Genomic DNA, 26,892 nt, shown 5'->3' on the forward strand with positions numbered 1-26,892 from the left:
GAGCAAAAGACTACTATCAATGCTTTCCTTATAGGGATGTTATAGAAATTAAATGAGATAGTGATTGATGAGATATTTGGCATCGTTGGGGCATGCAGATAGCACTCCGTGGCACTGATGTTGACGGCACTGATTCATCTCTGCTGGTCTGGCGTTGTCCAGAGGGACACCCAGAATAGCCGGTAGGTGTGTGGTCTGCATATCCCGCCGGCTTGGCGGCGTGTCTCCTCTGTGTGATGACGTACTTACAGACTGCATTTATCAGGGAACCGTTCAACTATTTTATCTTGTCAACTGAGGACAAACCATGTAGGCTTAAATCAAGTGAGGGGTAGAAGGATCCTTTTGGAGAGGACGAAGTGCCCTCGAAGGGCCTGGAGCTGAACAAATGGTCATTTCGGTATCCTCCTTAGAACAGTTGTGTTTGTGAAAGCCAGTAGGGCAGGGCTGAGGTATTATGGCTTCATGGTAAGGAGCATAGGTTTGGGGGCCACCCTGTTCAGGGTTCAAGATCTGCTTCTGCTACTTACTGGCTGTGTGACCTGGACCAAGTTACTTAACCCCTCTGGGTCTCAGATCCCTCATTTCTTAAATAAAAGGGGGCAGATAATAACAGCACCAACCTCATATGATTATGATAGGATTAAGCAATCCGAAAGATGCCACTGAACAGGGGCACACAGTAGGATCAGGCTAAGTGTTAGCTGCTCTTATCACGGAGTGTGCCGAAGGTGAGACCGTGAAGACGCTATGGGGGTGGCGGAAAGGGTTAAGGGGGTTGTGCTTCCTGAAGGGAGGCAGAATGGAACTCCAGGGTGAGCCTGGAGAGGGAGACTTGGTTAAACGAGGGGTGCCTATTGATGAGGTAAGGACCCGGGGGCGACAGACAAGCCCGGCTCCTGGGCACAGGTGGAGCGGATAATCGGGGCCCGCGGAGGTGGAAGGCATTCAGGATGAGCAAGGTGGCAGCTAAGTTTAGCGCTGGAAGGGAGGGATTTGAATATGCATGAACTGTCCTCCCGCGGTGCCAAACGCCTGGGGTTTTCAATCGCTCCTCACAGGGAGTCATGAATGGGGAAACAGAGTCAGCAGGAATCCCCCTGTAGGGGGCTGTGTGTGCCCATTTCTCCTGGGTTCGGGCCACTGGCTGCCCGCCCCCATCAGGGGACCAGAGAAGGGGCCTGCCTTCCTTTTGTCCAGTGAAACTAGGTGTTTGGGGCAGTGGATCGGCAGGGAGTGGATTCCTTTATGACATCAAGGAGGCCTGGTTTGGGGTCGTAGCTTGTACACAATCAGAAGTGGGGAAGGGTCCTGGCTCACTTCCGGGTACACTCCCTGAAACTCACATCCCGTCCTCTCCCCACCCCTCCCCAGTCTCTCTCCTCTCCCCTTCTTCCTCTCTACCCCTCTTCTCCGGTTCCCTCTATCTCTCTCCCACAAATCTATATTCAGTTTCTGTCTTCCAAAAAGAAAAACTGAGTAGGAGGACAAATTGTTTAAAAGCAATGCATCTATTTTAACAAAATGCTTTTTCCTTTGAGTCAGTCCTAAGAAATTTGGGTACCATCTAAGCCAGAATGAACCAGACAATAATCCTGAACGATGAAATGGATTTGGGAAGAGAGCCTCACCTGCCGGGACAGGGTGGAGAATGAGGAAAGACAGAGAGGATGTCACCCTAGTGTGTTGGAGAGGTAACCAAGCCAAGGTGTTTGATTAGAAGACCTGAAAGTCAGCAGAGAGAGAGTAAAACATCTGTTCAGTCGTTGAGCAGTCAAGTCCATCCCCTGTCAAACATCCGGCTCTTGGAAACATGTGGATGATTGCTTGTGTAGACCTGACCTTTCAGATCTTGGCCACCCTGGTCCTCATCCCAAGTCAAGAAGTCCTTCCTTAGTTGGTGCACAGTGCAGGGAGTTCAGCCTGGTGCTCTGTGACAACCTAAAGGGGAGTGATGGGGTGGGAGGTGGGAGGGAGGTTCGAGAGGGAGGGGACATGTGTGTACCGATGGCTGATTCATGTTGACGTGCGGCAGAAACCAACACAGCATTGTAAAGCAATTATCCTTCAATTCAAAATAAATAAATTCTTTAAAAAAGAAGGGCGAACCAAAAAAAAGAAGAAGTCCTTCCTTGTCCTCTGGATTTAAAGATCCCAGAGCTGTCAGGAACATATTGAAGTCTTTTCTGTTGGAAAAGCCAGAATCTTAGCTCTAGTCTCAGCCCTGCCCCTTAGCTCTATGCTACGGAATAAACCATTCCCTTTGGGGCCCCTGTTTCCTTCTTTACACAATAAGAGGATTAGACTAGGCGACCTCAAGAGGCCTCCAACTGTGACCTTCAGCCTCTGGTTCTCTCTGTCCTTGTCGCTCCACTTGACAGCCAGCTAAGAGTGTGATCTTTGGAGCCACATCGCCGGCAGTCGTATATTGCCTCCGTCCCTGGCAGCTCTGGATCTGCACACATTACTTTTACCTCTCAGAGTCCTCAGTTTCCTTATCTGTAAAATGGATAACAGTACGGTTTTTCACTGCACTTGTTTTCCCCATTCCACTCAACAAAGCTTACCAGGAAGCCACTGAGTAAGAATAGAACCTACCCTGATTTATAAAAATAAAATGTACATCCCATGCATATTTCAGAACTTACACTGTTATTGGTAATAAGATTCTTGGGATGCCTTCTGCAATTGACAGGGAAACATTCTGTAGCTGAGATTTGCTGGCGCCTCGGATCTGGTTCCATTTCAGCTTTGCTTGAGAAAACTGAGGATCAGAGAGGCCCGACTATCTGCCCAGAATCAGCCAACAGATGTTTTTGAGTGTCGCTGAAAATGCCAAGGGAGATCTAGAGAGGGGAAGTCCTCTCTCACTCCTATACCCTGCCTCTGGTTCTGGGATTCATACTGGAAACATTATGGGTGGAGGGGGAAAAAAATCAAGCCCTTGAATCAAGAGCTTTCCAATCCTCCTGCCTCTTATCCCCATCCGTCTGATCTACAGCCTCTTCTCTCACTGCAGGAACGTGTTCTCATAGAAAATGCTTTTGCCTTATCTCCCTTCTGAGAAAATTTGCTGCTTCTGAAAAGATATATTTGTCCCACAAACTTAGTGTTTGTGCACCTGATCGTAGGTGCAGGAACAAGAAGGCAAATCTGGGTAGTAAAATTGCTTCCTTTTGCTTCTCTGCAAACTCTTAACTTAGGACATCGGAAGAAGACACCAGAATATCTCCCCTCCAGGCAGCTGGGCCCGCATCCTCTTGGCTTGGGTACGAGAAATTCCCTGAGTTATTCCGTGTGAAGGGACATAACAGCATCCCTACTGGCAGCAGAGCTGCCTATGCCAAAGCCCCAAGGTGCCCAGTCGCTGTTCATTAATGCTGCCCACAGGCTGTGGGAGAAGTCCGTCTGCTTTGATGGGCAGAAGGTCCAGGTTCCAGGGCAGTGGAGGAGATAATTGTCTTTATAGCCAGGGGATGCTTGGCAAGGAGGTCAAGTGACTTTATACCCTCCCCCAGAAGTCTAGGCAGATGATAGTGATGAAACCATATTGTTCTTAACTCCTGGCAAAATAAACAAATGAAAGATATTTGAGAAGCAGCGTGCTCTAGTAGAAAGTACGAAGTGGGGTCGATATCTGGGGATCTTGCCAGTTATGAGTCCTGTGCTGGCTTCTCCGGCATGCATGCTCAGTCGCTTCAGTCGTGACCGACTCTGCAACCCACCCATGCCGCTCTGTCCGTGGGATTCTCTAGGCAAGAATACCGGAGTGGGTTGTCATGCCCTGCCCCAGGGGATCTTGCCAACCCAGGGACTGAACCCGCGACTCCTGCATGGCAGTCAGATTCTTTACCCGGTGAGCTGCCTGGGAAGCCCAGCTTATCTGGCAAAATTAGATAAGTGATTCTTGCTCTGTGTATTTCCTGGGGTTGTTATGAGAATTAAATGAGATGCTAGGTATTAAAATATTTGGGAGAATATATTGTACTTCTTTATTTACTCAAATAATGGAGGCTGCATGTTCTCTAGATGCCCGGAGTTGCAGATAGGATGGTGCTAGGGGATACCTGCTCTTACTTACAGGTGAGGAAGGCAGGTGTGCCCTGAGCTGAGGAATGGTTTCTCCAGAGCACCCTCCATGAGGAATGGTTTCTCCAGAGCACCCTCCAGAGGCCACATCCTAGCCCTCCCCCTGCCGGGTTAGCTGGAAGTACAATTTTTTCCCTTAAATTTCTTAAGTCTCCAGATTGCTTCCTGGGGCCTGAACGGTCACTCAGCTTCCTCCAGGCTTGCAGCTTGAACTGGAGCCCAGATGTGCTCCCTGGAGTAGGGTATGTCACAGCTGCCACCTGAGATGCCAGCTTCATGCTGGCATGAGGCCTCCATGCAGCCAAGTCCCCCAGCCTGCTGCTGGGAGGGGGAAATTCCCAGTGGAGTCTCAGCTTGCTACTCCTGGTACCAATGGCAGCTAGATCTCAGTCCCCAGAGATGGTGGGATTTCTACCAAGGCTTCTCTGATCCTTTAAGGTGTGAATAATAAAAGAGCTGATTTCTACTGACTGATTTAATCAATGTACAAACTGGGTATTATCCTGAGCATATTTCATACAGTAACTGTTTCAATCTCAAATTGAAAAGAGGGCAGTATTAGGATTATCTCCATTTTACAGGTGAGGAAACCAAGGCTAGGAGTGACCCTCCTAAGTCACAGCTCTATGCAACAGAGCCAGGATCTGAACCAGAGCCATCGCCTCTGACTACTAACCTCTCCTGGAGGAGCTAAGAAGGAGAATTTTCCATCATATACCAAGATAGGACATACAGATCTTAGATTCAAGTTCCAGTCTGCCCTCAGGATGACAAGGTCAGGGGTGTTTTCAGCGTCCACCAGTCACTGACTTAACACCCTCAGTCCTGGTCCTGTCTCCTCCCCATCCTGCCCCGCTCCTGCCCCACTCCGGGGTCACTTCTGTCTAGGAGTCCGCTTGCCCTCCTGCACCATCAGCTGGGCCAATTCGCACTGAACAGCATTCCACAACTTCACGTCTTGGGCTCCTTCTGTGAATGTGTCCTCTGAACGTGCAGCTCTTCCGGAACTACAGTTTCTCTTGCAGAAAACAAAATTAAACTGCTTCCTCACCAGACACCCAGCTGTGCACAAAAAATTAATCAATTACTTTTGAGATAAGAGCTGCAGAAGAGAAGCTCAGGGGGCTGCGGTGATACTGCTGTTATCTCTGAAGACACTCCTCTGCCATTCCATGCAAAGGGAGGCTGGGTTTGTTGGGGACGTGTGCTCATGCTGGTGGATGTTTCGAGGCCTACAGGTCTCCCCATAACCTCTCCTCCCATCTCCTCTCTCCCTCCCTCCCTCTTAAGTGAAGGTATTAATCCTCCTTAACTACTACTGTGTTTTGCGGCTTCCCTGGTGGATCAAACAATAAAGAATTGACCCGCAATGTAGGAGACCTGGGTTTGATCCCTGACTCGGGAAGATCTCCTGGGGACGGAAATGGCTATCCACACCAGTATCTTGCCTGGAGAACTCCATGGACAGAGGAACCTGGTGGGCTACAGTCCATGGGGTCACAGAGTCAGACATGACTGAGCAACTAACGCTTTTTCACTTTATTATGTATAATGGCTCTTTTACTGTAGAAGCAATGCACTATTCACTGTAAAAAACGTAGATAATAAAAGTTAGCTTGATAGTAACATTAATTATCCTTATATTCTTTTATCCCAAATATAACCTGGAGATATAACCCTTATTGAATGTATATGTTTACATTTTCTATATTTTCTAGTTATCCCTTATTTTTAACTCAAATGGAGTTATACCATACATTTTGTGTGTGTGTGTTAGTCACTCAGTTGTGTCCAACTGTGTGTGATCTCATGGACTGTAGCCCACCAGGCTCCTCTGTCCATGGTATTCTCCAGGCCAGAATACTAGAGTGGGTAGCTATTCCCTTCTCCAGGGGATCTTCCTGACCCAGGGGTCAAACCTGGATCTCCTGCATTGCAGGCAGATTCTTTACCATCTGAGCCATCAGGGAAAGCCACCATGCACTTTTTATAGTGTCCTGAGTTGACTCATTGGAAAAGACCCTGATTCTGGGAGGGATTGGGGGCAGGAGGAGAAGGGGACAACAGAGGATGAGATGGCTGGATGGTATCACCAACTCAATGGACATGAGTTTCAGTAAACTCCAGGAGTTGGTGATGGACAGGGAGGCCTGGTATGCTGCAATTCATGGGGTCGCATAGAGTTGGACATGACTGAGCAACTGAACTGAACTGAACTGATTTCCCTTACTAAAGCATCATGATCATCTTTTCTATATTGACAAATGTTTTCCCTTATCATCTAATGACTGGATAATATTTCATTGTATGCTGTGCCATAACTAATTTAATCTGTTTGTGTTGGGTATTTAGTTTGCTTCCAGTTAAAAGCAATAGACACACATACATTGCAATGAATAAATTCTTGCATGAATTCATGATAATCTCCTTATGAAGAATTTCTAAAACTGAAATCACTGGGTCAAAACATATTTTAAAATATACTTTTTACTTAGGACAGTTTATATTTGCAGAAAAACTGCAAAGACAGTAGAAAGAGTTCCTACATTCATTTTCCCCTGTGGTTAAGTTCTCAGACTATGATATATTTGCTCCAACTATAAACCAATATATGGCTTCCCTGGTGGCTTGGATGGTAAAGAATCCACCTGCAATGCAGGAGACCCGGGTTCCGTCCCTAGGTCGGAAAGATTCCTTGCAAAAAGGAACAGGTACCCTCTCCAGTATTCTTGCCATGGACAGAGGAGCCTGGCGATCCGGTCCACAGGACCACAAAGAGTTGGACATGACTGAGCATCCAACACGTAACATAAAGCAGTATTGGTACATTATTAACTAAATCACATGCTTTATTCTGATTTCCTTAGTTTTTGCCTAATGTCCTTTTTTCTGTTCCTGGATTCCATCCAGGATGTCACATTATGTTCAGTCATCACATCTCTTTAAGCTCCTCCAGGCTGTGACGGTTTTTCCTTGTTTTTGATGGCCTCCATAGTTCCGTGAAGTACTGACCAGGTGTTCTGGAGCACGTCGCTCAGTTTGCCTTTGTGCGATGTTTTCCTCATGATCACATCAGAGACTATGGGGCAGATTCTTTGGCACTAAAAGTGCCATTCTCGTCACATCATATCAAGGGTACGTGCTGTCCAGATGACACCACTATTGGTGTTGACCTTGATCACCAGGCTGAGGTCGTGTTTATCAGGTTTCTCTACTATAGAGTTACTCCCCCCACTTCCTGTACTGTGTTATTTGGAAGGAAGTTTCTCTGCACACAATTACTGTGACTCCCACACTTAATGAGTGGAGAGTCATGCTCCCCTTCCTTGAGGCGGCAGTCTCTACATCAATTATGCAGAATCCTTCTGTACAGGAGAAATGTCCATGCTTCCTTATTCATTCATTCATTCATTCATATCAATATGAATTCACAGATTCATGGATTATAATTCATGACTCCATTATTTATTTTGCTCCTCCAATTGTCCCAGCTCTAGCCATTGGGAGCCCTTTCACTTGGCTCCTTTGTCCTTTTGATATTCTCCCATCGGTTTGTGTCTGAGAACCTCCTTATTTTTCTGGCCTCCAGGATGTTCTGGACTCATCTTGTATATTCTCTGCCCAGAAGAAGTCATTTTTCTGAGAATTCTCGGTTCCTTTCACAGGAGAATGGCATTAGAAACCAAGATGGGGTGCTGGTTATGCACTTTGCTGTTTGCTCTATGCCCTCCTGGCAGACAGAGCTTGAAAACGTAGGTGTGCATTAAGCCATGTGTATGGACGTGTCTGCAATTATTTCTATATTTATCTACCTGTATCTGTTTTAAGCTAAACATGAGTTCATATTCATGTCTCCAGTTCTAGTCCAGTACGACATGGTTTGCTTTAGCTTTCTTGCCATTAGCTATATATTTTTCCAATTGAAATATAATTGACATACAGTATGATGTTAGTTTCAGATGTACTACATAGTGATTTTACATTTGCATACATTGTGAAATAATCGCCATAATATGTCTGGTCATCATCTGTCCTCCTACAAAATTATCACAGGATTATTCACCACCATATTCTTTAGGTTGCATATTAAATCCCTGTAGCTTCTTTTATCACTAGAGGTTTGTACCCCTTTCACCTGTTTTGCCCCCCACCCCAACACCCCTTCCTCTCCGGCAAATACACATTTGTCCTCTGTGTCTATAAGTCTGTTTTGATTCTGTTTTATTTGTTTGGTTTGTTTAGATTCGACATTTAAGTAAGATCATATGGTATTTCTTTTTCTGTCTGACTCATTTCACTTAACATAATACTCTCCAGATCCATCCATGTTGTACAAATGGCAAGATTTTATTTTTTTTTATGTCTGAGTAGTACTCCATTTTATATATGTATATATAGATATATATACATATATAAAACATATCTATATATATAAAACATATATATATATATAAAACATATCTTCTTTATCCTTTCATCCATAGATGCACAATTAGGTTGCTTCTCTATCTGGACTATTTTAAATAATGTTGCAGTGAACATTGGTGTCCATATATCTTTTCAAATTAGTGTTTTTGCTTGGAAGATAGCTATATTTTAAAGGCTTTTGACTTATACTGCCATATTGCCTTCCAGGAACTTCTTTTCTGGGGGAGGACAGGAGTTAGAGAAGTATGCCCTGAACCTCTTTGCTGACAATCAGGTTTGAATAAAATTGATCACACACACAGCATAGAATGACACATTCCAAGCTAACAATTCTTGTGCTATATGAGAGATATGAAGTTCCTTTTTGCTTGAAGAGATCAAAATCTGAAAGTACTTGTGTGCACAACTCGCCCACTTTGAGAATCAGAGACCACTAACATCAGAGAAGAGCTCCAGGTGGGAATCTGTGGTTATTTCTTGCTTTGTAGAGTACGTTTTTGAGCCATGACTAAGATCTTTTGATCTGAGTGGCTTCCAAACTGCTTTTAAGTCCAGATAAAGAGTTAGTCTTTTATTCCCAACTTGTGGACCTGAGACCTCATGGGGCAAACAATGGACTATGGAATCTGTATAAAGGGTCACAAAACTCAGGTGCCTACAGACCAGGTGGGTCACACAGGAGGGAAAGAGTGCTGGCAAACTGGAAAACCCAGGGCCTGGTTATAGAAATGTGGGCCCAGTGTCACCAGGCCTTCCGATTTCTTTTGAAGAAACCAGAAATCTAGACTTTTGTGTGAACCCTTGCAGTTTTTAAACAGTGGTCATGATTGGCAATCTTTCCAGAACACTGTTAGAGCCAGCCAAAATATGTCCTCTGGCAAGATATGACCTTCAGAATTCCTGTTTGGGACTTTGGTATTGGCACTCTCTTGTTCATAGGAAAACCAATTACGTGGGAATCCATGACCATCTTTTTATACTATAAAGGGATCCCACATACAACAGAGTTCAAATAAAACTGGGTTACTTTATCTTGCAAAAGCATTCATTTTTTAAAAATTTTTTACTTTGTATTGGGATATAGCCGATTACAATGTTGTGATAGTTTCCTGTGGACAGAAAAGGGACTCAACCATACATATACTTGTATCCATTTTCCCCCAAACTTCTCTCCCATCCAGCCTGCCACATAACATTGAGCAGAGTTCCATGTGCTATAGGCTTCCTAGGTGGCACTGAATCTGAAACTGTTAGTCACTCAGTCGTGTCTGACTCTGCGATCTCATGGACTATATAGCCCGCCAGGCTCCTCTGTCCATGGAATTCTCCAGGCAAGAATACTGGAGTGGGTTGCCATTTCCTTCTCCAGTGGATCTTCCCGACCCAGGGATCGAACCCGGGTCTTCCACATTGCAGCCAGTTTCTGTACTGTTTGGGCCACCAGGGAAGCCCTAGTGGTAAAGAACCCGCCTGCCTACCAATGCAAGAGACAAGAGATGCAAGTTCGATCCCTGGGTTGGGAATATTTCTTGGAGAAGGAAATGGAAACCCACTCCAGTATTCTTGCCTGGAGAATCCCCACAGACAGAGGAGCCTGGTGGGCTATAGCCCCTAGGGTTGCAAAGAGTCAGACACGACTGAAGCAACTTAGCACGCACATATGCACCATGTGCTATACAGTAAGTCTTGTCATTTATTCATTTTAAATATAATAGTGTGTACATTTCTTTTCCAAACTGCCTGACTGTGCCTTTCCCCCATCCTTCCTCCTGGCAGCCATAAGTTTGTTCTCTGTGAGTCTCTGTCTGCAAAACATTCACTTTTTAAAAATGTTATTTATTTTTCAACTGGAGAATAATTGCTTTACAATATTGTGTTGGTTTCTGCCATACATCATCATGGATCAGCCATAGGTATACATTTGCCCCCTCCCTCACCTCCCACCGCTCTAGGTTGCCACAGAGCACCAGCCTGAGCTCCCTGTGTTATATAGCAGATAGCCAGGGGGAAAACATTCACTTTTATTTCTTTCTTGGGTCAGTGAGTTTCCAAACAAGTTAGAATTCAGACTCTCTGGAGGCTGAGGGATGAAGACTGGAACGTAGCAAAGCATTAGTGGCAGAATAAGCCAGGTCAACTTCGTGGGGTGTTGGGGGAAATGTGACTCCCCTACCACCATCCAAAATAGTCACAAGAGGTGTGGGGACAGGGATGGACCTCTGCCCACCCTGAGAAGGCATGTCTCCCACCCTCTGTGGTCTTCATTGCTTCTGCTTTTCTGACTCATGAGTCTTTCAGGGCTGTGGGGGATTGATTTAAAAGCATCCCATAAGGCAGGGAATGGAGCCGAGGGAATTATTATCCTTCCAGCAAGATTAAGCCTCCAAATGAAAACCATACTTCTTCGTTCATCTTGGCATGCAGACCATGTTGTTTCACCCAAGAGAACACTATTAGTTGGCAACCAAAAAGCTGAGATGTTCATGATCATTTTCTTGTTTTTAAACAACTGTATTTTCTTCTGGTCCTCTGGACTTCCCTAAATCGGCATCTCCTTTCTGCTTCCTAGATTCCTGTGTTCTGGGCATAGATCTGGCTTTGAAAGTCATTACTCGGATGAGTAATTCCTCATGGAATAATAGTGGCACGTGGGGCTTACCCAGACCGGGGATGGAACCCATGTCCCTCACTCTGGCTGGTGGACTCCTAACCACTGGACCACCAGGGAAGTCTTAGAGAGGGATTCTAAATTAAAGACCGGGACACTGTAAATTCTGACTCTTTCTTCTGTTATCCTGATGCCAGGGATCCCTAGGACCCAGGCACATGGAAAGCAAGAGAAGGCACTCAGCTTCTCCCTTTTTCTCCCTCATCTCTTATCTTCTGGCTTCCACTGTTTTCTCCCTCTAATCCATTTTCCTCATTGTCTCCTGAGTAGTCTTTTGAAAACACCCATAAGGTCGAGCTCTCCTTCTGCTTAATATTCTCTGATGGCTTCCCAAGGTTCTTTTAAAAATAAGCCTTCTTATCGCAGCCCCAAACCTTGCTACTCGGAAGTGTGGTCCTTGGACCTGGAGCATCAGCATTATCTGGGAGCTTGTTAGAAATGCAGCTGCTGAATGCAACCTACTGAACCAGAATCTTCATTTTCACAAGATCCTCTGGTGACTGGGCTGCACATCAAAACTGCAGAACCTCTGGGCTTCCAGGCGCCACCCTAGTAGTCCTCAGCCCTGGTTGCATACTGAGTCACGTGGGAAGATTTTGAACACATCCTGCCCAGCCCCCATCTGGATGTGGTAGATTCCAGGCTCTGGTATATTTTTTTAAATCTCCCCAGGTGGGACTTCCCTGGTAGTCCACTGGTTAAGAATCCACCTATCAGTGCAGGGGGCATGGGTTCAATCCCTGGTCTGGGAAGATTCCACATTAGGCAGAACAACTAAGCCGATGAGCCACAACTACTGACCCTCTTGCCTAGAACCCATGCTCGGAAACAAGAGAAACCACCACAGTGAGAAGCCCACACACCTCAACTAGAGAGCAGTTTGCAACAACTCCTTGTAACAACTAGAGAAAGTCTGGGCATAGCAACAAAGACCCAGAGCTGCCCTCTGCAAAAAAAAAAAAACTCCCCAGGTGGTTGTAAGATACAACTAGGGGTCAAAAAAGCTGCTTTACCTGTTCTGACCCTTGCTTGCCCCTCTAGCTTCATCCCCCCAAGGTCCCCACATCCATCTTTTTTTTTTTTCATCCTCTAAAAATGCCCCAGTCTCTCGCCCTCATGTTCCTGCTGCGTTGAAAGCTCCTCTTGTGGTCTTATTGTTTAGAACTCTACTTCAACATCAACGTTTCAGGTCCCCTTTCCTGGCCAGCCCCACTGCCCACTGGCTCTGTACCCCACTGCCCTGTTTGATTGCCTTCAGAGCATATATTGCTATCTGCAGTTAACGAACATGCTTCTATATTTCTTGGCCCATGAAATGGCTGCTTTTGTTCATTAGAATTTCAGTTTCAGGAAGACCGAGACCTTGCAGGTTTTATTTACCATTAAGGCTGGATTCATGGTAAACTAAGGACGTGCTTTGCGCAAGAACATGTGGTGGGGGTAGAATGACAGAAAGAAAAGCTTTTTTAAAACGAGATTTGATATTTCAAAAGCTGACCAAAGTTAGTCATCATGGAAAAAAATTAGAATCTGTTGTACTTCCTTATACATATTTTAAGATAGTTTAAAAAAAAATACAAGAGGGAAAAGGTACCAATCATCTTTTTAGTACTTAGAGCTTTTAAATTTTAAACTTAAAAAAATGAAAGTACAACCCACTCCAGCATTCTTGCCTGGGGAATCCCGTGGACAGATGAGCCTGGTGTGTTATAGTCCATAGGGTTGCAGAGTCGGACACGACTGAAGTGACTTAGCACAAATGCACGAGAAGTGTAACATGCATACAGAGAAATGCATCCTAAACTCACTCAAGTTTCATAAACTGAACACTCCTATGTATCCATGACCAATCAGCTTCTAGAAGCTTCTCTCATGCGCCTTCTGGTCACTGTCAGCCCTCATTCAGCATAGGCTCAGATTTTGGAAAGTTCTAACCCAACATTGTCACCGCTGGGGCCACATGACTATAGCAGTGCCTGGCAAATAATGGACGATCAATCAGTGTTCGCTGAATAAATGAATTGGCTCATTGATTAATTACTTCCTCCAAATATCTCCATGCACATCCCCCTGCTGGGGAATCCAGAGAGGGCAGCTCTCAGAGGCTGGAATGTGTAATTCAAATGCCCCAAAAATATTGGTCAGCTCAGAGCTGACCTCAGTCACCTTTAGGATGCCAACAATTGATGGCACATTTTCCAGGTCCAATTGGTCTGTGCCCTTTTGATGGAACCAGGGAGGCGGGTTTGCTTTGGTGCCTGCCCCCCCAACAGTACCCATCCTGCTGCACCACCGCCCGTCGGCAGGAGTGGGAATTATCACACCGCTAGGCTGTTCTTGGCGTCACTGTGGTCACTGCCCTTTGGGTTTTTTTGCATTTAACTGGGGCTTATATTTCGCCTCATGGAAACTCAGGGTTCCTATTCTTCCTTCTGGGCTTTTCGTTTTTTCCCTTCTAGTTGATGAAGCAACCGTGCTGAGCAAGGTAAAAAGGTTGAATTGCAGTTTCAGAAGCAGAGAGGTACTAAACCACGGTTTCCTGTTCAGCAGGCATGTGGGACAAAGGGAAGAGGGCGCTGGCACTGACCCCAAAACACGAGGACCACCTGGCAGTCTGTGGCCTCTTACTCACCATTGTGCTGGTAACTATTCCTTCTCGCCACTGGCTGTGATGCTGTGCTGGGCTTAGTCACTCGGTCGTGTCCAACTCTTTGCAACCCCATGGACTGTAGCCCACCAGGCTTCTCTGTCCATGGGGATTCTCCAGGCAAGAATACTGGAGTGGGTTCCGTGCCCTCCTCTGGGGGGCTAGCCATTGGCTAACCACCCCCAACACATACACATTTGCCTGCATGTCCAGGTACCACGATGCCTTCAGAATTCAATTGTCCCCAGCTGTGAGAAGATTTCCTGGACACAATTCTTCCCACCCCCAATTCCTGCCCCTCCCACCACACACACACAAATTCCACAGTTTGCCTTAGGTGTGATGTCTGGCTCCATCTCAGGCATAACCACAACCTCTCACAACACGGCCAAGCTCTGTGCTGCAACTTCACCTGTGCCCCCTCATTTAGTCCCCATCCCAGCTCTATGAAGCCCCTTCTGGCCTCATCCCCACTTTACAGATGGGGAAAATGAGGCTCCTGGAGGTTGACTTACCCAAGGTCTCTCAGCTAGTAAGTGGCAGAGTGAAGACTGGCACCCTCATCTGTTCGACCTGAATGACAGATGCTGGACAGCATCTGATCAGCTACTGGACTGCACCTGCAGACACGGCCCATTCATAGCTGAACCCCTCTCTGGAAATTGCCCTCAGTATAAAGAGCTGCCTTGGCCACGGTCATAGGCCCTTCCCACGGGGCATTCCACATCCAACAGCTGCTTAAAGTATGGGGTACAAAGACCCCGCCCCCTTGCTTTCTTTCAGGACATCGCTGGATGCCAGCTCAGCTCCAGAGTCCCCATAAAGGGGACTGAGATCACATAACCACATCACAGTTTCACATCCTCTGGCTGGCCCTTCTTCCCTTACTCCCCCAGCACACGGGGAACATCCCCAGGGACCCATCCCCAAAAGCCTCTGACATGCAAATCTCTAGGATCTGTGTCTGGGAATACAGACTATGAAAACTCCAAGGCACACACTAGACTCTGAGGTCTGTAAACTTTACCTATGGTTTTCCCAGCCCAGTACCCAGCAGGCAGAGATGGGAAAACAACCCAAGCCTGCTTCTTCTCCATGCGCCTCTTGGAAAAATTGGATGTTCTCATTTATAACAAACGGCTTCCCTGGAGGCTCAGATGGTAAATAATCCACCTGCAGAGCAGGAGACCTGGGTTTGATCCCTGGGTTGGGAAGATCCCCTGGAGAAGGGCATGGCCACCCACTCCACTATTCTTGCCTGGAGAATCCCCATAGACAGAGGAGCCTGGTGGGCTACAGTCCATGGGGTCACAAAGAGTAGGACATGACTGAGCGACAAAACATAGCATAACTTATAACAAAATTATTGTAGGGAGACTTCCCTGGTGGTCCAGTGACCAAGACTCCATGCTTCCAATGTGGGGGGCCTGGGTTCAATCCCTGAATTTGGTTGCAGGCTGCAACTGAAAAAAAAAAAAAAAGATCCCTCATGCTGCAAGGAAGATCAAAGACCCCATGTCCTGCAACTAAGACCAGCTACAGTCAAATAAATAAAAACAAATGTATTTTTTTTAATGGTGTAGGACACTATGAGATAAGGGAAGAAATCTTTCTTAGGGTGTGATAGGCAGGGACTCTGATCCCCTGAGGACTTCACTGCATTGATATTCTTTCTGATTCGTGGCCCTACTTCTGGTGGCTGATGGCATCTCCCCAAAGATGGAGAGGCCATGATCCCTCCAGCAGACGCAGACCTGCAAGAAAAGGATCTCCCTGTGTCTATCCAGGGGCGTGAGATCTATGTTCCCTGATGGGCCTCTTGCTGCTGTGTCTGCCTCCCCAACTCCACACTGAACTCTCCAGTGGCCTTATTTGTATCTGAAACTCCTAGGCATCCATCAGGGCCTTTGACTCTACGGACACTCCTTGCTTGAATGAACAGACGAGCTGGGGACCCAGGAGGAAGGCTGATAAAGGTGGAAGGATCCCCACGTGCTGAGGGGGAGATGGTGGATCACCCCCAATGCCGTGTCCCCGTTCATTGGTGACCTTGGTCCCCACCCCCGAGGAAGAGGGTGCAGATCCACACCTCACAACTTCGAGCCTGGGTGTGGCTGTTCCTGAAGCCATCTGCTCTACCAGTGTCTGCAGCGGCCAGGGCAGAGGCGGCACGCCCACTTCCTTCCTCTGCACTTTGGAATCTGCACAGCATGTACGGCTTCGCTGGCTGGGCCCTTGTCTCTTCCACGCCATCCATTGTCTCTGCAAGCTGTCCTTGCAGCCGGCCTGTCTTATATCTGGATTCCCACATCTTGTCCAGGCCTGATCTCACTGTGAGCACCTCATCGATAGATATTATCAATGGTAAAAGTGAACGATAAGCATTTGAAGCATTTACTATGTACCACTGGCCTAATGAGCACTTTGCTGATGGCTTAGCAGGCAAAGAATCTGCTGGCAATGCAGGAGACGCAGGAGACACAGGGGACTAGGATTTGATCCCTGGGTTGGGAAGATCTCCTGGAGGAGGGCATGGCAATCCATTCCAGTATTCTTGCTGGGATAATCCCATAGACAGAGAAGCCTGGTGGGGTTGAAAAGAGTCTGATGTGAATGAAGTGACTGAGCAAGTACGCACTGGCCTAATTACCTTTCCTGAATGAACTCATTTAACCGTCACAGCAGCTCTATGAATTGTTCTCATGTTGCAGAGGTAGAAACTAAGGCACAGAGATGTCAAGCAACCTGCCTAAGGTCACACAGCTGATCAAGTAGTATAGTCAGGCTCTGAGTGCAAGCGTTTCAGCACCACTTTGTATCTCCCCAGTGTGTGCAAAGTTAGGGCGATTTGGACAAAGAAAAAAGGACTGATGAGTAGATAGGGTAGAAAAGGAAGGCAATAAACAAATGTTATTTAGTGCCTAATATGTGCTAGGTACCTTCCAATATGTTTTCTCCCAATAGCTGCCCAGTGAGATAGGGGAGGCTCAGAGAGGTTAAGTAACTTGCTCAAGGTCATCACAGCAGGCATCCATCTGTCTGGATTCAAACCCAGACCTCCTGATACCTGTTAAAGTAACTTTATTCTTTAGAGAAATGAAATGCTTTCAGCATGAGAAAACCACCAGATAAGCTTCTCGCTCACGCTGTGACCTCCTGGTGGGCCCACATAATATTTGCTTGTCTTGGTTCCACACACACTTCCTAGCACAAAGCCTGTTGAGTGAGCAGATGAATCATAGTTCACGTACTTTCACGCAGGGGTGCCTGGTGGGACTTCATAGAAATAGTGGAGGGACGTGTTGCATAGGTAATGATTTCTCCACAAAGCAGCAAGAAATGATCTTCAAAGAGTGAATCAGATCATTCCTACCAAGGGATGGCAGGGAGGGCCTCTCTGAAGAGGTGACATTTGAGCTGAGACCTGCAGCTCAAGAGGGAAGCTGCAGGGAAGAGGAAGCCGGCCATGTGAGAATATAGGGGAGATACAGTCCAAGAAGAAGGAACGGTATGTGCTAAGGCCCTGGGGCAGCAAAGAGCTCTGTGTATTTGTAGCTGGAGGGACCAGAGCATGCTGATCCATGGAATAGCATGGTGGGAGATGAGGGATGGAAGGTAGACAGGGACCAGATCATGGAGGACATCATGGAACTCAGTTGGGACGTCAGATGTAGTTCTACATGTAGTGGTGGTGGTGGTTTGGTCGCTCAGTCGTGTATGACTCTTTGTGACCCTATAGTCTGTAGCCCTCCAGGCTCCTCTGTCCATGGGATTCTCCAGGCCAGAATAGTGGAGTGGGTTGCCATTTCCTTCTCCAAGGGATCTTCCCGACCCAGGAATCGAACCTGGGACACCTGCATGGCAGGCAGATTCTTTGCTCTCTGAGCCACCAGGGAAGCCTAGTTCTAAACACAGTGAGGACTTTAAAGCAGAGGGGAAGACATGAAGTGATCCTCTTTGTAAAATATCACTATGGGAAAGAAGTGAAAGAGACCAGAAGCAAGGAGACCATTCGGAGGAGGTCCAGGTGGGAGGGGATGGTGGCTTGGACCAGTGTGAGGAAGAAGTATTCCTAACAGCAGCATGCTTTGGAGATTGAGTTGACAGACACCGATAACAAATTGGATGTTTGAGAGTGAGGGGAAATCTATCAAAAAGTCACCTGCCTGAGATAAGGAAGACCAACAATGAAAATAACTATTGCTTAAACAGCGTTTGCTAAGTGCTGCTCTCATCACTTGCTGTATGTTAATACTTCCTTTCAGCTTCACAGCAGTCAGAGGGAGAAGGTAATGTTATCCCAATTTACAGATGGGGAAAACTGAGATACAGAGAGGTGAAGCGATGTGCCCAAAGTCACACAGCTAGGAGGTGAGAGTGCTGGGATTTGAACCTGGGCTGTCTGGCTGCAGATTCCAGGCACTGGCTGGAATTTCATGACCCCCTGGCTGGGAGGCTTCAGGTCTCAAATGGGTCGGAGTGTGAACCCAGCTCAGCATCTCAGCCCATCAAAGCAATCTACATCCCACTCCAGGTTTGGTGAGCTGTGGCCTGGCTCCACTCCACCTGCAGGGCTGCCCCTTGGCCCTGGCTGAAGCGTGTCACCTGAGGGGTTGTGAGTGGCCTTGACCTTTCACCCCAGGGCACCATGCTGTGAGCCAAAGCCCCATTCTTTCCCCAGGATGTTCTGTATGTATGGGACGGCCCCCCATCCTTACAATATGGATGTTGCTATACATCTCTGTGACCCCACAGATTCCCCAGCAATCCAGCTTCATTCTGAAACCCAGCAAACTCCCCAGGGACGCCCTGTCCCCTTCTCTGCCCCTCCTTTTCCTCCTTTTCCTTCTCCTCCTTCATCCCCTCACTCAAACTCCTTCACCTTCACACCATCCAGAAGCCCCCACAATCGGGAAATCCAGGTAGGAAGGAAGTGGAAAATGGAAGCCATGGGCTCTGACTGTTACGTGATTGAGAAATCAGAGAGTCTGTAAGGGTGGGAGCCCCTGGGCTGCCGTATTAGGAAGCTGTGGGTGCGTACGGGCTATTTTTATTCTCTACCAGGTTCTTTGGGAAGTTCCCAGAACATGGGAGTGGCTTTGCCCACCTGAAGATCCTAAGGAGGTGGCTCCATCTGGGAGCTTCCAAAACAACCCCCCACTCCCGCCCCGCTCACGTTGGCGCTTCACTCACTCAGCAGCCCTGGCCTCTCCTCTGTGCCTCACAGAATTATTTTTGGAACTCTACTAACTGAACAGGTACTCATTGAGAGCATCCCCGAAGCCAGGCCACACTTGTCAGACTGCCGACTCACTTTGTATCTTGGGTGGAGATTCACCCGCCTCTGTGTCTCTCCCAGCCCAAGAGAGGGCTCTTTGAATCCAAAGAAGGGACACGGGTGCTTCTTCAGCTGTCAAAACACGTTGGCCACTTCACTGCTCCCTCCTCTGATCACCACCCTCACCATCAGCAGTATCATCGGATTGATGGCCTTTATTGAGCACATACTATGTCCCAGACAGCATGGTACGTCTAATGAGGTGGTACCGTTATTATCCCTGTCTTACAGAGGAAGAAACGGCGGTTCAGAAAGTGTAACTTGTCCGAGGCCCCACAGCCTGGGAGCCAGGCTGGACCAGCAACTTAAGGTGTTCGCCACCTGGAGGATCTCAGGGACCCTTTGGACTTCATCCATCCTGAGACATCAAGGGCAGACACAGCCTCCCTTTTACCATCCCTGGCAGGAGCCCCTCCTGCTTGCCTGGGCCGTGCCCACCCTGCCACATGCCTCGGGCCCTCCCGCACCAGTGCCCTGGCCGAGCTCTGGTGTCAGCCTTTCCCTGAGCCTCTGCCTGAATGCCCACCATGCTGTGAGCAACTCTGAACCCATGGGATCTCACTCCAGCTTGTGAGCCTGTGCTTGTGAGCTCCCTGGGGAAGGTTCTGGCCCACTTCCCCAAGTCCCCACAGAGTCAGTGCGGAGCAGGCAGCCGTGTCGCTTGCTGGGGTGACAAAGGATTGGCCCATCCATGGCTTTGTTCTGCTCTATCTTCCCAGAACTTCTCCCAGCAGTCTGACTGAGACACCCAAGACTCCACCCCACCTCCAGCGGCCCTGGAGCTCCCCAACTCGCTCCAAGCTGTGCCTGATCTGCCCTTGGATCCTCGGAGTGGGGGACAGTTTGGCACCCCCCACAAAGTCCTGGTGTGATGGCCACATGGGGAGCGGAAATGAACAGACCTGGGTCCAAATTCCAGCTTGGTTACTTGGCTAGGTCATTAAGCATTCCTTGACTTCCCTGATCTGCAGTCCCCTCACTAGTGAAATATGGATAAAAATGCACAAATAATAGCATCAGTTCAGTTCCGTCGATCAGTCATGTCTGACTCTTTGCGACCCCATGGACTGCAGCACACCAGGCTTCCCTGTCCATCACCAACTCCCGGAGCTTGCTCAAACTCAAGCCCATTGAATTGGTGATGCCATCCAACCATCTCATCCTCTGTCATCCCCTTCTCCTCCTGCCCTCAATCTTTCCCAGCATCAGGGTCTTTTCTAATGAGTCAGTTCTTCACATCAGGTGGCCAGAGTATTGGTGCTTCAGCTGCAACATCAGTCCTTCCAGTGAATATGCAGGACTGATTTGCTTTAGGATTGACTGGTCTATGACATAGTGATAACATAACAGGGGAAATGTCTTCTCTAGTACCTAGGACACAGACATCACATGACAAGTAAGACCAGCTTCCAAAACTAGGGAATGCGTGAATGAATGAATGTGAATGAAGGGATCTCATAAATGACCCATCAGGCTGCAGAGTAACCATCATCACCCTTATTGCCCACATAGCTTAGGCCCCCAGGACATGCTCCATGCTTTATATTATCTCATTTAATTGGCCATTCCAACTTTGCAGTTGAGGAAACTGCAGCTTGGAGATGCTGAGAAATTCGAGCAAGGCTGCGTGAGCAAGAAGGGGCAGAGAGGGGAGACAGGTTTCAGCTTGGGGTTGGCTATGCCTGAGTCTGAGCTCTTAACCACTGAGTTATGCTGCCAGGCTGGCTCTCTGTGAGACCATTGCGTGCATGCAGGCTAAGTCTATTCAGTTGTGTCTGACTCTTCACAATCCCATGGACCATGCTCCTCTGTCCATGCGATTCTCCAGGCAAAAATACTGGAGTGGATTGCCATGTGCTCCTCCAGGGAATCTTCCCAACCTGGGGATCAAACCCGTGTCTCATGTCTCCTGCATTGGCTGGCAGGTTCTTGACCACTAGCGCCACCTGGGAGGCCCCTCTCTGAGGTGGTTAGACTCCACCTACCCATGGAATCACATGGTGGAAGTGAAACGGGTAGAGTGGAGGGGATGGGTGTGTTCCTCAGCCTGCTCCAAAGACGACAGACAGAACGTGAAGGAGCCACTGTTCACAGGGATGGGTGAGCCCTGGGGGCTACTTTGGAGCCCCCAGACCACCAGCAGCAGCAGCGTCTCCTGGGAGCTTGTTAGACACGTAGAATCTCAAAGCTACCCCAGATCTGCTGAGTCAGAATTTCTGCATTGTAACAAGCCCTGCAGGGGACCCTGTGCCCCTGAAGTTTGGGAAGCGCTGCTCTCAAGGGTTCCAGCCTCTGGGCCTTTGCACTTGCTGGTCCCCTGGCCGGGATGCTCTCTTTCTTGCTCTTGGCATGGCTGGCTCACGTTCTGCATCCAACCTCAGCTCAGATGCCCCTTCCAGAAGCTTCCCTCTCCTCCCGCTGTGACTGGCTGTGTTGCACCTTGCTGATTTCCTTCATAGCACGGCCCGCCTCATGCTATGTTGTTAAAACAAGAAAGCCTTGTTCTTTCTCTCTCTCTCTCCCCCATATCCACAAGGGCAGAGATTTGATTCATCTAATGTTTCTCTGCATTCCTGGAACCAAGTGTGAAGCTTAGCACCCAGTAGGCCCTCCGTAGACACTTTTATGGATGAGTGAATGAACAAAAACCAGCTTCTTGCCTGACATCAGCTTATAGGCTTGCTACCGTCTGGTTATTATATGATAGCCCTTTCAACACGAAGTCTCAGCAACACAGGCCCGAGAGGCCTTGTATATCAGGCGGAAATGGCCTGTTACAGGGTGGTTAGGGTGGCTTAGGGAACATTTTGGCTCAGACAGTAAAACATCTGCCTGCCAAACAGGAGATGTAGGTTCGATCCCTGGGCTGGGAAGATCCCCTGGAGAAGGAAACAGCAACCCACTCCAGTATTCTTGCCTGGGAAATGCCATGGACAGAGGAGCCTGGTGGGCTATAGTCCATAAGGTCACAAAAGAGTTGGACATGACTTGGCAACTAAGCAACAACAGCAGATCACATAAAGGGCCCTTGTTAAGGCTGTTCCTTGAGGCATTGAAAATCAGTGCCACCCAGCCTAGATGAAATGAGGTTACCTAGCCCCTCCCTTCTCCCTGTGGGCTACCTGACAGCCCACCCACAGAGGCTCCCAAGCCGCAGAGGGTAGCTCCCATGGCTGATGCCTGGAATCTGGGCATGGCATTAAATAGCATCTTACCACATGGCGAGAAAGCTATTTGCTTTTCAGTTCACAGTGTCTAGCTGGAATTTAATAACATCATTTTGTTTTCATTGTGTTTATTTTCGAGGTGGCCTTCTATTTATGGCCAGCAATGCTAGTTCTCCATTTACAGTCAGGTTATAAAGCCTCCTTTTAAATAAAATTGAGTTTTAAAAAAAGTAACTTGATTTAAAGGGACGTATCAGACAAATACCAAGAGGTGGTATAAACACATGGAGAAGGCCACAGAGGCTGGGGAACACGTAGTCTGCTATAGTTGTACCACAGTCCTATACCCAGGTACATTTCATGCATCGGAGTGTTTAGAATTTTAGAAAGGGACTAGGGTACATTTACCATAGATGGCTTTATGACCCTGGGCAGCACCCCACAGTCAGATGCATTAATCACTCTGCTGCAAAACTTCAAAATATTTCCAACAAGTGAGATCTGTAAAGACCACGGGTACTTTCTCAAGTTAGATTGTTAGGTCAGTTTTTGTCATCAACTGAGTCCATGTTATGACCTCACAGTTTTGTTACCAAATACATAGCAAGGAACTTTTCTTTTTTTTCAGAGCTTTTTGGATTTCAGAATTTTGGATAAGGAGTTGTAGACCTTGGAAATAATACTCATACAAATCCTAAATGGGAGCCCATGAGCATTTCACCCTGTGACATGCTTCCCCTTGTGTGATCTCATTTAATCTTCATGACAACCCCAAGAGTCAAGGACTATGATCATACCCATTTTCCAGATGAGGAAACTGAGGCCTCAAGTGGTTAATCTGCCTGCCAAAGTTACACAGATCGTGGGACTTCCTTGGTGGTCCAGTAGCCAAGTCTCTGAGCTCTCATTGCAGAGGGCCCAGGTCTCAATCCCGAGGGCCCAGGGTTCAATCCCTGGTTGAGGAACTAGATTTCACATGTTGCAACTAAAAAAAAAAAAAGATTCCACATGCTGCAACTAAGACCCACTGCAGCAAAATAAACAAATTAAATATTTGTTTAAAAAACCCAAAGGGAAACAAACTTACACAGTTAATATGATAGTGGGACTTGAATTGGAAGCCAGACAGACTGGAGAAGGAGGGCAGAATGACCTGGAACTCAGTTGTATCCACCCGCATGGCCACTCCATGACCTATTGATGATTCCCACTCTCCTAGCACTGAAATTCTCACATCAGCATCAATCCTTAGCTAGGTGAGAGAAAAGAGCCACCGTCTCCAGATGCCCAAGAGAAACAAGCCCAGCCAGTGCCTGAGAACAGCTCTTTGATCTCATTAGCACCTCGAGGGAGCCCTGGTCACCCTGGGTACCCGCCAGAAGCTGCCAAGACAAGCTGTGAGCTTCATGGCCACAGTTTCTTTTAGCCTTCAGACCTGCCCCTCCCCATCAGGCATACTCTCCATTGCTTCTTTTCCTCTCTGGTTGCTGTTTTTATTGAACACAAAAGCCCTATGCCAGACACTGATCAGCTAAACATTTTCTTATACACCACCTCTGTTTCTGGAGGGGGGCTTCCCTGGTGGCTCAGTGGTAAAGAATCCACCTGCTAATGCGGGAGACACAGGAGATCCAGGTTTGATCCCTGGGTCGGGAAGATCCCCTGGAGAAAGAAATGGCAACCCACTCCAGTATTCTTGCCTGGAGAATCCCACGGACAGAGGAGTCTGGTGGGCTGAAGTCCATGGGGTCGCAAGGGTCAGACATGACTTAGCAACTAAAACCACCACCACCTCTATTTTTAGAAGAGTTTTCAATTTGAAAAATATAGGGAAATGAAACCAAAAATGTAAAACTCATTCACAATCCACTTTAAAATGCAGAGTAAGAGGGGAAAGTTCTCCCCAACCCATTCTGCCACTCAAATTCTACCCCCTCCACACCCCACAGATGTAACCACTGTTGAAAGTAATTCTCTCAATCTTTTCCTATCCTTGCCGAGACATATCTATGTCCAGATCTATATCTATGACTATTCTATGTCTAAATCAATAACTACATATTTAGCTATTGATCCACAAAATAGCCTCTATACAGTTGCTTAGGTGGTGCACTGCTCAACTCCTAGAGCCACCATTCTTATAAATCTTAAAACTGCCTTATAATCCATTTACACTTATTTTTTTGTCTTACTAAAATGAGATGTTATTGTTGTTCAGTTACTCAGTCATGTTCGACTCTTTGCCACCCCATGAATTGCAGCACTCCAGGCTTCCCTGTCCTTCACTATCTCCCAGAGTTGGCTCAAACGCATGTCCATTGAGTTGGTGATGCCATCCAACCATCTCATCCTCTGTTGCCCCCTTCTCCTCCTGTCCTTAATCTTTCTCAACATCAGGGTCTTTTCCAATGAGTTGGCTCTTCACATTAGGTAAAAGAGATAAAACCTTCTATATTAAACCACAATTTTATGGACACCTGTTTGAATGAACTCATGTCAGAGCAAAGACTGCCTGATAGTCCATAGCATGGCTACACCTCAATGAAACCAATCTTCCCCATCATGGGAGTCATCTAAGATGTTTCCACGTTTTACAGCTCATACATTATCCCTTCAATATTCACAGCAGCCCTCTGAGGAAAGCATCATTATACCCTATTTAAACTGTGGAAACTGAAGTTCAGAGAGGTAGGGAAACCCAAGGATGGATAGCTAGTAGGTGACTAAGTCAGGATGCCTTCCCAGGCCAGTCTGACTCCATGCTTATGTTGATACTGAGCATGGGACAAGATTATCACCTCCACAGGGTGATATCAAAAAATCCACAAAAGAAAACCTGACTTCTGCCTAGAAAGGCAAAAGGAAGAAAGCTAAAGCCGACTTTTATTTATCACCTAGTGTATGCCCGGCACTTTGCTGGATTCTTTGTTTACATTATTTCATTGAATGCCCCCAAAGACAAGCAATAACAGTAAAGACTTTAGGAACGATACCAGTGTCCTTGTTTATAGAAAACTGAAATTCAAGGGCAACAGAAACTTCCCAAGATCAGACCGGAAGTGGTGGAGCCGGGTTCCAACCCCATTCTTCTTTGCTTCTATTTCTAGACGAATACACATCTCAGCCCGCAAACCCAAGTCTGCATGAACACAATTGTATTTTTCTGCAGCTGAATTTAGTGTCTTAATTTCCTTCTGAAACACGCTCCCTGTCCAGTTTTCCCATCTTTTTTCCAGGGATGACTACTTACCACACTCTCACAGGCCAAAAAATGTAGGGAGCCTAGATGTCTCTTTTCTCCATCCAATATCCAAATCTTTTCAGCTCTACCTTCAAAATACAGAATTAACCAAGCTTTTCTACCACTTCCTGACCTGTCTTCTTAGTCCAAATCGCCATAATCGATCACTCCCACCCCAGGACTGCATGGCCCCAACTTTTAGGCTTCTCTCTGTCAAGACCATCCTCCACCTGGCAGCCTGAAAGTGAAAGTCGCTCAGTCGTGTCCAACTCTTTGTGACCCCATGGACTATACAGTCCATGGAATTCTCCAGGCCAGAATCCTGGAGTGGGTAGCTTTTCCCTTCTCCAGGGGATCTTCCCAACCTAGGGATCAAACCCAGGTCTCCCGCGTTGCAGGCAGATTCTTTACCAGCTGAGCCATGAGGGAAGCCCGACAGCCTGAGGCATCATTAAAATGTCCATCGGGTCACATCACTTTCCCACTTACTCTCCCTCCCCGAGCACCCCCCCTCCATACTTGGAATAAGACCCCAGCACTGTTCTGTAGCCTCCAGCTCTTCCCTCCTCCATGGACTCAGCCTTCATCTCCTCCCCACTCTCCTCTCCCGCTCCCTACTGGGTCCCACCCATCTCGCCACAGTCCGGCACACTCCCACCCCAGGGCCCAGCGCTTCCTCTTCCTGCTGCTTGAGATGGGACTGTTTTGTTCCCCATTCAGTCTTCAGGCCACACATCCCCCTCAGAGACACCCCGATGGATCGTCACCCTCAGTGACTCCCAAGCCCCTCATTGCTCGAGATTCCTCACCGCTCCCATCACTGTCCGAAGTCACTTGTTCATTTCTCCTCCCCACCCTCCAGAAGGGCCTGGGGTGCTTTCTGAGTCACAGAACAGTAGTGGAAGTGCAGTAGTTGCAGGCCTGGAAACTAGTAGGTGGCTCATAGCTGTTTCTTTTCTTTTCAATATTTATTTACTTGGCTGCTTTGGATCTTAGTTGCAGCATGTGGGATCTAATTTGCTGTGCCTAGTCACTCAGTCATGCCCGACTCTTTGTGACCCCATGGACTGTAGCCCACCAGGCTCCTCTGTCCATGGGGATTCTCCAGGCAAGAAGAGTGGACTGGATGGCCATGCCCTCCTCCAGGGGATCTTCCCAGCCCAGGCATTGAAGCCAGGTCTGCTGAAATGCAGGTGGATTCTTTACCGTCTGAGTCACCAGGGAAGCCCAAGAATATTGAAGTGGGTAGCCTATCCCTTCTCCAGGAGATATTCCCAATCCAGAAATTGAATTGGGGTCTCCTGCTTTGCAAGA

General features: G+C 47.5%; 1 protein-coding gene across 1 annotated transcript in view; it reads left to right on the plus strand.

The window, feature by feature from the left end:
• Positions 1 to 26,892, plus strand: part of CACNG3 (calcium voltage-gated channel auxiliary subunit gamma 3) — a 96,211-nt gene that overhangs the window by 33,129 nt on the left and 36,190 nt on the right. The window lies entirely within an intron of this gene.

This window comes from Muntiacus reevesi, chromosome 2 (assembly GCF_963930625.1).
Source record: "Muntiacus reevesi chromosome 2, mMunRee1.1, whole genome shotgun sequence".
NCBI classification, from domain to species: Eukaryota; Metazoa; Chordata; class Mammalia; order Artiodactyla; family Cervidae; genus Muntiacus; species Muntiacus reevesi.